Source organism: Pistacia vera, unplaced genomic scaffold (assembly GCF_008641045.1).
Source record: "Pistacia vera cultivar Batoury unplaced genomic scaffold, PisVer_v2 Contig196, whole genome shotgun sequence".
In the NCBI taxonomy this organism is placed as follows: domain Eukaryota; kingdom Viridiplantae; phylum Streptophyta; class Magnoliopsida; order Sapindales; family Anacardiaceae; genus Pistacia; species Pistacia vera.
This window is the reverse complement of record NW_022195997.1, coordinates 1,119,491-1,135,057: the sequence shown is the minus strand read 5'-3', so window position 1 is coordinate 1,135,057 and position 15,567 is coordinate 1,119,491.

Sequence of the window (15,567 nt, the reverse complement as noted above, 5' to 3'; positions counted from 1 at the left end):
AATGGTTCCAAATTTTTGGAACCGTTATTGTGCGGTTCCGGTTCTGGTTCCTATAGTTAGGAATCGGAACCAGAAACCAGGAACCGAGACTAATATAAAATAAAATTAAAGATTATGGGGGTTAATATAAACTTTTGTAGAAAAAGTAATGTGAATACATTTATATTTATATTTCATAACATTTAAAGTAAGTTGGTTTCACTTTTGAGAATCTACCTTTACAAAGTAATGGAGTTTGTAATTTGAATTTATAATTTGTAATTTTATTTTTGTTAACAAGTGCCAGGTGGGAGGGTATTTGTCAGTTTTAATGGTTTGTTTGCCATTTTAAAAACTTTTGGGGGGTCATGAATTTTACAGGGTACCCAGAACCGGAACCGGAACCGTTGTTACAGGTTCTGGTTCCGGGTACCTAGGAACCATAACCGTCGGTTCCGGTTCTGGTTCCAAATTTCAAGGAACCGTCTGTTGCTGTTCCGGTTCCGGTTCTGGTTCTGGTTCCTTCAAAAAGTGCAGGGTACCCAGAACCGAACACCCCTACAAGATATGGTCGTCGTTGACGACCAAACGTGATGGCCAGATCTAGCCGTAGATCCAGTCTTTTTCGGCCAGATCCACAATGGATCTAGTTGGAAAAGGTCATCTCGGCACACGACCGGCCATATCCAGCCGGTTGCGCATGGATATGGTGACTCTGACCACCCTCCGACGGTGGTGGTCGACTGCTAGTATTTAATGGGTGGGTGGGGTGTTTTTATAATTTTTAATGTTTTTATTATAAGGGTAGTTAATAAATTAACAAACCTATGTGGTGTTTATGTTAATTTTTAAATCCTACCTCATTATTCTTATCCAACTTTTACTATTTCAAAAATACTATTCTAAATACTAAAAGAAACACACTCGGAAAATTTTCAAGTCTTAATTATATAAGATTGAAATCTATGATAGATATTCTTTTATAGCAATTGTCATCTAATTAAAGATCGAGAACCAATAATTTAGTTATATTAAGTAGGGGTGTTCGGTTCCGGGTACCCTACATATTTTGAAGGAACCGGAACCAGAACCGGAACCGACGGTTCCTTGAAATTTGGAACCAGAACCGAAACCGACGGTTCCGGTTCCTAGGTACCCAGAACCAGAACCTGTAACAACAGTTCCGATTCCTGTTCTGGGTATCCTGTAAAATTATGTGATCACCCAAAAGTTTTAAAAATAGCAAAAAAACCCTTAAAAACTTACAAATACCCCCCCACCTGGCACTTGTTAACAAAAATAAAATTACAAATTATAAATTCAAAATTACAAACTCCATTACTTTGTAAAGGTAGATTCTCAAAACTCAAACCAACTTACTTTAAATGTTATGAAATATAAATATAAATGTATTCACATTAATTTTTTTATAAAAGTTTTTATTAACCCCCCTAATCTTTAATTTTATTTTATATTAGCTTCGGTTCCTGGTTCTGGTTTCGGTTCCTAACTATAGGAACTGGAACCGGAACCGAAACCGCACAGTAACGGTTCCAAATTTTTGGAACGGGAACCTACCCGTTGACGATTAGTTCTGGGTAAGAACCGGAACCAAACCTAGGGTACCCGTCGGTTCTGGTTCCAACCGGTTCTTTTGAACACCCCTAATATTAAGTATCAGGATGGACACTTAAAATAAAAAACGATATATAAATTTATGTAATTTGTAATAACCATATCAATTTACCAAAGAACCACTCATTGGCGTTGACTTGCGCAGGGTGGCTCTGCTCTAGTTCTGACCCTCTTACGCTGGGCGGAGTTGAGGGCGGCCACTTAAGAGTTAAGCCCCCACAAATTTTTTTGGAAATTTTAGATAAAAGTTCTATTTCATCCTTAAATTTTCAAGTTTTTTTTTTTTTTTTTTTTTGAGCCATTCATTTCAATGAACCGTTACATTTTAGTCCTCTTAAAGATATACTAGCCCTTCATTCATTGAACATTACACTTTTACCCCATAAAAATGAACTGATCTCGCCGATTCATAATTTTTTTTAACTAAATTTTCTTGCATTAGATAGTTAACCAATTACTAAACACAATTGGCTAAAGCACTTAATCATGACCCCTATTAATTGCTTGACATTACTACGTATACAACAAGTTTTTTTTTTTTTTTTTAATAATATTTCACGTACAATACAATATTCTGATACAATATTTTTCATACAATATTATGCGGTAAAAGATAATTGGGTGAAAGTTTAATTTTAATTTAAAATAAGTCAATCATATTTTGTCATATGATGTTGTATAAAAAATGTTGTATATGCAGTATTACTCTTTTTTTTTTTATGACCGGGAGTGTCCGGACCAACTTACGCGTATCTCAATTAATCTCCTAGAACCCTATAACTACTGGTCGAGTAAAAGCTCTAGTGGCCAGTGGCGGATCCGGGATTTTTGCAGAGGGGGGCCTCCGCCACTCTGCCATTGTTTGCCAAAAAATTAGTGAACTTTAAAAAATCACCAAACCTTTAAGCAAAGAAAATAATACAATATCAAGAACCTAAGAGAAAAGAATGTAATAACATAATACTTTCCTACTTGAATAAATTTATGAGAAGCAAATTTTGAGTAAATGTATTGAGCAAAACTTTCTTTTTATTTTTTTATTTTTGGCTTCGAAAGATTGTAATATCAAATTTCATAACTTTGATCAGACCTAACCTAAACTAAAGTCAACTAAAACTTAAATCAAATCAACATTGTATTAACTTTTTAATATGAATTAATAAAAAAAATAAAGAATTTTTTTGGTATAAACATAGATAGTAACTTAATTTTTTTTAATTATTTTGAACAGTTAAACGATAACATTTGAAATGTGAAAAAATGATGGGTGAAAGATAAAAAATAATATTACATCTTTTACAATATTTTTAAGGTTTTAATTTAGAAAAGCATATAAAATACTAGCATGAATTTTTAACCGCGCATAACAGAATGTACTTATTGATTATTTTTAAACCTTTTGAATACCGATACTTGTTTCGCCAAACCTTGGGTAGGTGTAATCGTTTCCCCTCTGACAATAGCACATCTTCCACTGATTAACTGATTGCGAAAGGCTGACAGGCCACCTTATTTGAACATGGCCGAATTTAATGTATATTGTCGTTTTACGATTACGTTTCTCTATCAGTCATTGCAATATATATAGTATTAATCAATAATGCAGGCTGCTGCGTCAAATCAACGGTTCAAGCATATATAGCTTTTGGAGGACGGGTCGTGTATCTATGAGATACACAATTTAATTCATACGTCAACTTGCTTTCAATAATTATATGATATGGATAAGAAAAAAAAATTCAATAAAATCTGAAAGAGTCAAGCCTATACATGCATGTTGCATGGACGTTCATACTTCAAAAAACTACACATAATTAATAGACAAATTTTTTATACAGCAGTTTCATGATTATAGAAGAAACTTGTGAAATTAAATGAATAAGATATGACAATGAAAGTAATTATCTGTGCGTGCTGATACATCATTTTGATGGTTAAAATAATTGTAGAGATCTCTTAAAGGGGAAGTTGAATTGTGATTTTGTCTGCAATAATCGATCTGCAAACTTTATTAATTGCCCGGGTTGGCTTGGCTTGGATAGATATATAAATTGTTAATTATCCATGGAGATGGATATATAGATAGCTAGTGATGCAAAATGAGAGAGAGAGAGTCAATCTTTAGGTGATCAAGTGGTTCGATAAAGACTCTTGGATATATTATTAAAATGGTTTTAAGTTTGAGTCTTTTTTTTATTGTTAATAGGAGTAATCACTGGAGTTTTTACTCGATCAATAGTTATAAGATGCTGAAAAATTAATTGATTAAAACAAAAAACAAAAAAAATGAAAGAGAAAGTCAATTAGACCGCGGGTCTTTGTAACGAAGGGAACAAATTTAGCCCAAATTAAGGCTGTGGTAGACAGCTTTTCAATTAATTACTGGAATCATGGGATTCATTCGATCTGAATCACTGGGAGATTGAACCAAAAACTCAATTGGGAAGAATATTTTATTTTATAAATTTTTGTTTACTTGACAAATTCCTAAATTCGCTCCTTATGTTGAAGAATACTGTAAATAGTCAAAATATATTATTATTTGAGTAACGTAATGAAAAATAAGCCCTTTGAAATTCTGCACTCCTCACCAATATATTTTATATCACTAATTGGTTGTGCTTCCGTTGACTATTGAACAGTTTCAATGCAACTTGTTAAAAACGTTTGGGTCCAAACAACTATGACTTGACTTAGTTTTCCTATATATATAAAAGTTGAGGTCCCGACTGTCTCCCGGCTCTGAGTGGCTGACGGTTTTTATAAGAATTCTTTTCTGTATTATTCAAGAGGTCATAAGTTCGAATCCATCCTCACTTACTAATAGAGATACCTACTAAAACTCTTATCCGATTAATACTTTTAAAGTTTTGGAAGATTAGTTAAGGTGTGCAAAAATTAACCTAGACATCTTTAGTCATTAAAAAAAAAAAAAAAAGGTTGAACTATTATTTATAAAGCTCAGTTCAATTGAACTCTCATCATGTTAATATGATGATATGATATAACAAGATAATATTATATAAGTTTTCTTGATATTATCTTTGTTATATATATTTGTTGTTAAGATGTATACATATATACAATCATGGAGTTAAAGGAGACTTGATTTTCACATATTTTTTTCTACACTCATAAGAGATGATGTTTTCAATTAAACTAAAGCTAATATCTACTATTCTAAGAACAATGGCTTCAGCCTGATTCTTTATCGTTAACATATAAGAGAACTTTTTGCTTATAAATTACAAAAGGTAAAAGAAAACTTTATTAAGCATGTATGACACAAGAGCCGGTAAATATTGTAAGAGGAATCAAGGAATTGACATGTCTACCCGATTCCCAACAAAGCGAACAAAACAACAGCTAGCACAACACCTGCAGCCAAAACTGCAGCTCTAAATTGAAACACACCAAAAACACAATCAATGTTGATAAACAAAATCAAGAGTGCCTATTCAAGAGGTTGAGAATTAGGCAGGATCATTAATTATTTCCTTTGTTTCGGAATTACCATAAGAGGTTCCAGCTTCAGCAATGTCACACCGAATTTCTCATTCATGTCTAGCTCCTGAGGTTTCATTGTATCTGGAACAGACCACTCGAAGTGATGAATTAAAGATGCCAAAGCCAAATGAACCTGCCTAATAGCCATCGGCATGCCTGCACAAATCTTCCTTCCACTACCAAACGGAAGATAATGAAAATAGTCGAGGAGCGAAGAGTATTGGCACCACTGTCTACCAGTCATGATATTTTGTATTAATTAGAAAGTTTTTAAATACATAGTCTTTTTAATTTGTAAAGAATTATATTTTATGAGTAAAGAAAAATTTGAGCCCACTATCTTTCGTATGATATACATCTTTATATTTTACATAGTATGAACTATAAGAATAGTAGTTGAGAGCAAGTGTTACATGGTCGATCTGCTTCGTCGACGTCGAGAGGCAACCAACACCCCCAACATTTTAAATTGCACGCCATTCACGAGCATGAATCCCGCGGGCAGACCAACCCCGAAAGGCAACCAGGGAAGCAACCCCTAGGGGAAAGTGAAGACAATGGCCACCCCTGAGACGCTCGATGATATTCCCTGCGTCAGCGTGCCGGTATTAACCTACGCCTAAGACAAGATTGATTTTTGCAGGCTCACGAGACGAGCCAAGTGCGTCAATCTAGCAATGACTGACATTCCGGTTATAACCGATGTCACGAGCAATGCACCGACGAGCATGATAACACTTATTAGCCTAGCCATCATGACTTAACCTTGCGCGTCAACACGCACACTAGAGGGACCTCGCAAGCGACAGATTTACGAACCCAATGCGCAAAGACTTAGATCGCGTGCAGAAAATGCTCGATGATCTGAGAGCCTGCTAGAATGGCACGGTGGAGGAAATAGTAAGTTCCCCCTTCACATAAGAAGTTCGCTAGGCCCCGCTTCCGCAAGGATTCAAGATGACAGAGAGCAATTTTGACAGGAGAGGGGACCCGAGAGACTATCTCGATAATTTCAATGACCTGATGGAGCTATACCAGGTCTGTGACTTGGCGAAATGTCAATACTTCACAATCACATTGGTAGGGGATGCCAAGAGGTGATATAAGAGGCTTAAAGCAAACTCCATCAACTCTTGGGAACAATTCTCCTCGCTGTACTTATAACAATTTCAAGCGAGGAGGCAGTTCGTGATGCCGCTAAATTATTTGAGCAACATTCGTCAGGAGAGAGACAAAACACTGACCTCATACCTAACGAGGTTTTAGAACGAGCAGGCACAGGTCGTGGATGCCCCCGAGGAGTCCATCCGAACTTTGCTAATTGCAGGGATCAGACTAAACACGGAGCTATAGAAAGAGCTCCAAAGTGAAGATCACGTAAGTCTGGCCTAATTCTGTCAAATGGTTGTAAAGCACCAGAGGGTAGAAAGCTCGCTGGCAGCACTGGCCAGAAGCTCGGCGCGAAGAGCCCTAGACAGATGACAAGATCGCCCATTAGATAAGCGCAAGAGCCAAGACCGCAACAAGTTCCAAAAAAGACAAAGAACAAATAACCGCGGAGACAGACAGCCTTTCTCGTGGTGTGCATAATACACTCTTCTCACTCACAACATCGCCCACATCTACGAAGTCTCCTGTGAGGAAAAAAGACTACCCGTTCTAGAAAATAAGGAGGGCTCCGGGTCGAAAAGATCGGCAAAAGTACTACTGATACCATAGGGATGTCGGACACAACAAAAATGAGTGTCGAGCTTTGAATGACGCCATTGAGGACTTAATAAGATGGGGCCACCTAAAGGAATTCGTTAAGGCGGCACCAACTCACGAAAATATTGGCGAGCAAAATGACCAAGTCTAGAGCCAGATTTAGAATCAGGTCCTGCAAGCTTCGCCAAACCCCAATGACGTCTTAGTGGGCATGATTTACGAGGGGCTCGACATAGCGGGGAGCTCAAGGCGTGCTCGCGAGCAATATGCTCGAGAGGCCAGAACAAACTCGGTCCCCTAGATAATGAGCTGCGAACAGAAGTCGCCCAAGCGGCCTAGACAAGATAACGAGGTAGTAAGATTCACAATCGAGGAATGCAAAGAATCCCCTCGCCACAACCATGGTCGCGATCATGATCGCGGCCAGAATCGGCATTGCTAGAGTGTTAAGGGTGATGGTCGATAATGGGAATACAACAAACATCATTTTTTTGGAAGCTTTCTGAGGAATGAGGTTCATAGAGAGAGACCTGAGGGCGTGCCCTTCACCACTCTATGGGTTTACCGGGGATAACTTGGTTCCCAAAGGAACGATCGACCTTCCCGTGACTCTAGGATCAGGACGGTGATGGCCGAATTCCTAGTGGTAGAATGCCCAACCACTTATAATGTCATCCTCAGAAGGCTAATCTTGGATGATCTGAGCATAGTCACATCAACGCACTGTCAAGCAATGAGGTTTTCGACTCTTTGGGGAGTCGTGACGATCAGGGGCTGCAAAAAGGAATCTCAGGAATGTTACAACCGAGTCATACATACAACACAAAAATGGTTGCTCCCAAGAACAATGATCATAGCAGAATCTAAGCCTAACCCTATACCATTCGAGGATACTATAGATCCTCGCATCCATAGAGAAGAGCCCACAGCAGGGCCAACCAAAAAGCTGCGAGAAATAAGTGTCAGCGAGGAAGATCCAACTCACGTGCTGAAAATTGACAGTAGTTTGACTAGAGAAATGGCCGATAATGGTGGGGTTCTTGAAGAAGAGCCTCGACGTGTTCGCATGGGTGCACACAGATATGGTTGGGATTAGCCCTGAGGTAATGTGCCACAAGTTGAACCTCGACCCTCAAACTCGGCCCATAAGGCAAAAAAGAAGGGTTATGGATGCGAAGCGCTCGCAAGCGCTCAAGGATGAGGTTGACAAACTCCTGAAAATCAACTTCATCAGAGAAGTCAAGTACCTGGATTGGCTCGCCAACCTTGTCCTGGTCAAGAAGTCGAATGACAAGTGGTGGACTTGCATTGAATTCAGGGATCTGAACAAAGCCGGTCCCAAAGACAGCTTTCTGCTACCACGGATCGACCAGCTAGTACATGCGACAACAGGAAACGCACTACTCAACTTCATGGATGCGTACTCGGGATATAACCAAATCCCGATGTACTAGCCCAATGAAGAACACATTTTTTTTTTTATTACTGACCGTGTAATTTATTGTTACAGGGTTATGCCATTTGGCCTCAAGAACACTAGGGTGACCTACCAGTGCTTGGTGAACAAGATGTTCGCCAACCAAATTGGTCATACCATGGAGGTATACATTGACGACATGCTCGACAAATCAAAGGTCGCGAAAGCCATTTTGAGCACCTGACATCCTTAGAAGGTATCGAATAAAGCTTAATCCTTTAAAATGTGCTTTCGGGGTGAGCTTGGGGAAATTTTTGGGCTTCCTCGTAAACCAACAGGGTGTAGAGGCCAACCTAGAGAAGATTCAGGCTCTGCTCGACATGAAACCCTGGACCAGCATAAGACAGGTGCAAAACTTGATAAGGAGTGTGGTCGCACCTAGCAGATTCATTTCCCAAGCCACATACAGGTGTTTGCTATTCTTTGAGATCTTGAAGGGGAAAAAAGGTTTCAAATAGATAGAGGAGTGTGAAAGAGCCTTCCAAGAGCTGAAGAAACATATGGGACGACCTCTCCTGGTGTCAAAGCCCATCCAGGGTGAGCCGTTGCTGCTATATGTGTCGGTATCAAAGTCCACTATCCGTGCGACATTGGTACTCGAAGAGGGAGGAGTACAGTGGCTGGTATACTATGTGAGCAGAAACTGCTTGACGTAGAGACGAGGTACCCCAAGATGGAGAATCTCACCTTCGCCCTTGTAATCGTTGCTAGGAAGCTACGACCCTATTTTCAGGTGCATTGCATAGGGGTGTTCCAAAAAATGCAAAAACCGAACCGAACCGATAACCGAACCGAAAAACCGGTTAACCGAAAAAACGGTTCGGTTACGGTTCGAAAAATTAAAAAAACCCAATTTTCAGTTCGGTTATCGGTTCGGGAAAAACTAAAAACGGTTAACCGGTTTATGAACCGGTTTTCAAATTTTATATATATATATATTATATTATATTAAATAAATAAATAAAAATCTATCCCTAATTCACATTCACTTAAATCTAACCCACCAATTTTTTTCGCAGCTCTCTGCCTCTCCCTTCTCAGATCCAGCAAACTTGCGGCAGCGTTCTCCTTCTTCCAACTCCAGCAAACTTGCGGCGTCGTTCTCCTTCTTCCAGCTCCAGCAAGCACCCAAGGCCCTTCTCAGTTCACAAATACCAGATTTTCTTCATTTTTCTTCCAGATCCAACAAAGCTGCGTCATTCTTCTCCTTCTTCCAACTCCAGCAAAGCTGCATCATCCTTCTCCTTCTTGCAGCTCCTTCTTCCAGCAACAGCAAGCACCCACGTTACTTCACAGTTTATTAAAAAAGCTTTTCTACTCATCCATTCTCAAGAAACAACGGTGCAACAACAATTTCAAGGTAACAACTTTCCTTTTATCATTTATTAAATAATATTTATTATTTGCACCTTATCTTAAAGAGAAAAGAGTGAGAGATAACTCAATATCATTTATGAAATTTTGTTTTATGTCTGCCACCCGAACTCCTGCATTATTTGAACAAGTAATATATGAGTATGTTATTGCAGCATCTTCATATTTACCTGCTGCTAGACTGCTAGTTGCTGCTTAATCTTTAGAGCTAAATTGTTCTTGCAAAATGGATTATGCTAACTTAATTTGATTTTGCCTTTTTCAAAACATTAATCAGAGACAATTAAATTCTTAATCTGAACCTGTTCGATTCATTCAAGCCTTTGTTGTCCATTCGTGACAGCTCTTTGAGAAGTGGTGCCCATGAAAACTGCATTAATTAATCTTTAGTTGTAAGCAATTTTAATATGAAAATCAAGTCATTTTTAGATGGAGAAATATTTGGCACACATAAATTTTCAATCAGTGGAACCACATACACAAAAATCTTCAGGAGAAATCCAGCTATCACCCAAAGCAACTCCTGCATTATTTGAACACAAATGTAATTAAATAATTCTGTTATGTGTTAAATAAAAGAATATGTCCAAGTTTGATAAAATGGTTAAGGTATATATACCTGGGAAGATCGAAAAATCAAAAGAAAAAAAGCAATTAGATTGTTATAGTCTTGGTTTGAGAGTCAAGTATGTAACCATTCAATGAAATTCTTCTTTAGGCAAAATGCATCTTAATGTTGCTTGTTATGAAATTTGGTTCTTTTTTTTAGTTGTATGGACTGCTAGGAAGGTCCTTTTACTTACATTAAGATCTTCGTGTTGATGTTGCAGATGTCCAAATCTAACCCCATGGCTGTTGACCATTCTAATACTGATGATAGTCCGGAGACACCAACTATTAGGAATCCAACACCAAACTCATTGGTACCCCACAGCCTTCTACGATCCTGATCCACGACCACGACCACCACGAGTCCCCAAACGTGTAAGTTCTAATACTCGAAAATACTTCTGACATTGTGGATCATTTTACTGTAAATCCTTGTGAGATATGGAATAGGACGGCAACATGTGTATTGTGGGAATGTGCTTGCATGTCCAAGTAAAAGTGGTACTAGTTCTACGGAATCACTTAAGTCGATTAAAAAGTACCCTTTGAATGTGATAGATAAGAAACAAAAGATCTTAGTTTTTCAACATACACAATCAAGTGACCAATCAAGGGGTACTGCTGCCACCTCCACACAATCTTCACTTACAACTTGGAAATTCAATCCAGAATGGCTTAGACGTCTCTAGCTAGAATGATAATGTTGATGAGTTGCCCTTTAGGCATGTAGAACGTGAGGGGTTCCGCGATATGATGAAGGATGCACAACCTTTATTTCAATTCCCTCCCGTATTACTGTGGCTAAAGATTGTTTTAATATTTATGTTGAGGAAGAAATAAGTTGAAGGCCTTTTTTAGTAAGTTTAGTAAGAGAGTAAGTCTTACCACGGATATAGGACATCTTGCCAAAACCTTAACTATATAGTTTGACGGCTCACTTCATTGATGATGATTGGAAATTGCACAAAAAGATCTTAAATTTTTGTCCAATTGCTAGTCCAAAGGTTTATTGATTGGTAAGGCAATTGAGAGGTGTTTGCTTGATTGGGTATTCTAAGGTTTTCACCATTACCGTTGACAATGCAAGTTCTAATGAGGTTGGAATAAAATATCTCCAGAACCGTTAGAAAGTTGGAAGGGTAGGTGTTTGAGTGGTGATTTTCTGCACATGAGGTGTTGTGCACATATATTGAGTCTCCCTGTAAAAAGGGGTTAAAAGACATGGAGGACTCCATTTTTAGAATTCGCTCTGCAGTGAGATATGTAGGTCTTCTCCGGCGAGATTACAAAGGTTTAAGGAGTGTGTAGCAAGAAAAGATTGAACAAAAAATCTTTTGGTTCTTGATGTAGAAACAAGGTGGAACTCTACGTACTTATGTTGGATGTGGCTTTAAAATTTCAGAAAGCATTTGAGTTGTTGGCAATCCAAGACGTTAAGTATAAAGATGAACTTACTAGAGGGAAAAGTCAAGGGGTTTGCCTATCCTAGTGATTGGGAGTATGCCCGTTACTTGTTACCTTTTTTGAAAGTTTTTTTTGAGGCTACTCTACGCGTGTCAGCTCACTTTTGTTACCGTAATGCATACATGCGCGAGATCTTTGCCATTGGAATGCAGATTTCAACATGGTCTAGAAGTAATGATGTTGGCTTAAGTACTATGGCTAGGAGAATAAGGGAAAACATGATAAATTTTGGTCAAATATTGATAATATCAACTTTGTATTCATTGCGTGGTGTTGGATCCTAGATTCAAGTTAGGATATGTGAATTGGGTTATTAGTAAATCTTATATGATGCTAATGCTGAACTTTGTGATAAAATGCATACAACTTTGTATTCTTTATTTGACCAATACAAGCTCATTTATAGTTCTCCAAGTGGCAATCTAGTCAACAGTCTCAACAAGCAAGTCAAGTTAATGTGGAGATGTAAATGTTGATCCCAAAGAATGTGTATGTGATGACGATGAGCAATGGCTGAGAGGAGGTTACAGTAACCAAATCTGAGATGGATAATATTTAGAGGATGAATGTGAGCAGCGTCATAAGGACGACATGTTTGATATCTTGAGTTGGTGGAAAGTCAATTCAAATAGATATCCAGTTCTCTCTTCGATAGCACGGAGGTGTTAGCTATGCCGGTTTCTACTGTTGCATCTGAGTCAGCATTTGCACTGGGGGTCGTGTATTAGATCCTTTTCGTAGCTCCCTCCCTCCTAAGACGTGGAGGCTCTTATTTGCACACAGATTGGTTCGGGCTACACGTGAACCATTCATGATTGAGGAGAGCTTGGAAAGGATAGCAGAGCTTGAGTCAGGTAAGTTTTTGCTTTAGTTTCAATTATTAGTTATTATGTTGTCTTATTGGATTTAGGACTGAATTTTAAATTTAACCATTATTTTATGACCTATTTTTTATAGAATTTGTGTCTCGGCAATGGGAATACTACTCGTATTCATCTTGATGATTGAAGGTTTTGCAGCATTTAATTGAGGTTTGATTTCTTTAATAATTTTTTATCTAGGCATGAAAAAAAATATTGTAATTTTTTAAAACTTCTACATTTAATTTTTTATTTGGGCAGATATTGGGAGATCTACTTGTATTGACTTAATGTTGGTTTCCGCTTTCTACTTGTGGAGTTGTATTTGCCCAATTTCTTTTGTTGTTTTCTATTGGGACTTATTTATTTATTTTGTTGTTTTATTATGGACTTTTATTTTTATTTCATTTCGGACTTTTATTTATATAAATTTTTAATTTATTGTTAGTAGTGGTCAATGGATGTGTATAAATGTTTAATTTTTATTTGGATATGTATTTTTCTATATTTAGTTATTTACAATTTAATTTAGGATAAAATTAAAAAAAAAAAATTTATAAAAAAATGGAAAACCGGTTCACAAACGGTTAACCCTTTTTTTAAAAACGGTTAACCGGTTTTGTGGTTAAAAGAAAAACCGGTTTACTTTAAAACCGGTTCGGTTTCGGTTCGGTTCAGTAAAGTGGTTAACCGGTTCGGTTAACCGCTTTTGAACACCCCTAGGCCATTGCATCCATGTGCTAACAAATTTTCCACTAAAGACAATAATGTAGAAGCCCGAGACATTGGGTAGATTGATCCAATGGATAATGGAGATGAGCCAGCACGATATCAAGTACGTTCTGAGGATAGCAATCAAAGGTCAAGCCTTAGCAGATTTTATATATGAATTCTCCTACTAGCCAAAAGATGAATTAAGCTCGCCAGGGGCAGACTCCTCGAGAGAAATTGGAAAACAAAAGCCAAAACTCGACGACTTATGACAATTGACTCTGTATGTAGATATCTCTTCGAATGAGAAAGGGGCATGAGCGGGGCTTTTGCTCGAAAGTCTAGAGGGAAACCCGATCAGAGCCGTAGTAAGATTCAGGTTCGTCGCCTCCAACAACGAGGCTGAGTACGAGACGTTGCTCGCAGGGATTTGCCTTGCCAAAGAAATGGGGGTGGAATCCATTAAGATTTACAGTGACTCGCAGCTAGTGGTCCATCAAATTACCGAGGAATATTAGGCGAAGGAAGATAGGATGACGTCCTACCTCTAGCTAGCGGAAGCTGAGCTCAAGCAGTTTAGATCCTTCATAATTCTCTAGATCCCAAGGGAGAAAAACTCGTAAGCAGATGCACTAGCCCGCTTAGCTTCTGTAATGAACCAGGAAAAAGCCGATTCAATCCTAGTTAAGTTCCTCCCGAGACCAAGTGTAAAACCCCTCCCTAGCCGGGTATTTCCTAAGTATCACTTGGCCATTGAGAACCTAGAAAACGTACGCCTAAGAAAGAAGTTTATTCTATAAATCGGGTAGGGAGGGGTTTTAGAGTAAGCATCTCTGCTTCACAAGGTTCAATTTTAACTACGAGTCAGAGATATAGTTGGATGGATGCAATCACCGCCTACCTAAGGGATGGTACACTATCAAAAGAGAGAACCGAAGCTAGAACACTCCACACCAAAGCAACTCGATACACACTCATCAATGATAAATTGTACAAGCGCGGGTTCAATGTACCGTTGCTAAGATGTATTGACCACGAGGACGCAGACTATGTTCTGAGAGAGATCTATGAGGGAATTTGTGGAAACCAGGTAGGAGACAGATCTCTATTCTACAAAGTACTTCACTAGAGGTATTACTGGCCAATAATTTTCGACGATGCAACAGATTATGTTCGAAGACATGACTGATGCTAGAGATTCGCAAATATTCTGCGAGCTCCACCATAGGAATTGACCACTCTGACAAGCCCCTAGCCATTTGCAATCTACGGCATCGACCTTATCGGCCATTTACCTCAAGGAAAATGGGGCGTTAAGTATGCAATAGTAGCCGTAGACTACTTCACTAAGTGGGCAGAGGCCGAGCCCCTAGCAACATTCATGTCAAACAAGCTAAAGGAATTTGTTTACAAAAATATTATTTGTCGGTTTGGAATTCCCCACATGATAATAACCGACAATGGAAAACAATTCGATAGTGAAGACTTTAGAACCTTCTGCGAGCAGCTCGACATCAAGAAAAGCTTCGTCGCTGTCTATCGGCCTCAAGCCAACGGATAAGTGAAGGTTGTGAATAAGGTCATCAAGCACACTATTAAGAAGAAGCTCGACGCCCTGAAGGGGAGATGGGCCGATGAATTACCCGAAGTTTTGTGGTCCTATAGGACGACAACCAATAGTTCAACAGGTGAAACCCTGTTCTCTCTATCATACTGGTGTGAAGCAATGAACTTGGTTGAAGTGGGAATCAACTCATTCCGAAGAGAAGTTTTTGACGAGGAAACAAACAAAGACTTTCTCTACCTGAGGTTGGACCTAATCGAAGAACACCGGGCCAAGTCCCAGCTAAGGCTTACCTCATATCAGTAGCAAGCGAAACGATACTTCAATACCAAAGTAAAAAACATAGACTTTGAAGTGGACGATCTGGTCCTCAGAAGGGTCGTCCAGGGTACCCAAAACCCAAACTTGAAGGCATTTGGACCCAAATGGGAAGGTCCTTTCAGGATCTCTGATAAGCTCGCACCAAGGTCATTCCACTTGGAACGCCTTAACGATGAAGCAATACTGCGAGCTTGGAACGCCGAGCACTTGCGAAGGTATTACCAATAAGCAGCTCGGGTTTCACTTATCTTTCTCTTTTTAATCCATTGTAAGATCGTTCACGGCCAAAGCGCTTGATCAATAAAAGAAGTATTATTCATGATTTTTCTCTGCTCGTAATTAATGTCTTTAGTTCATAA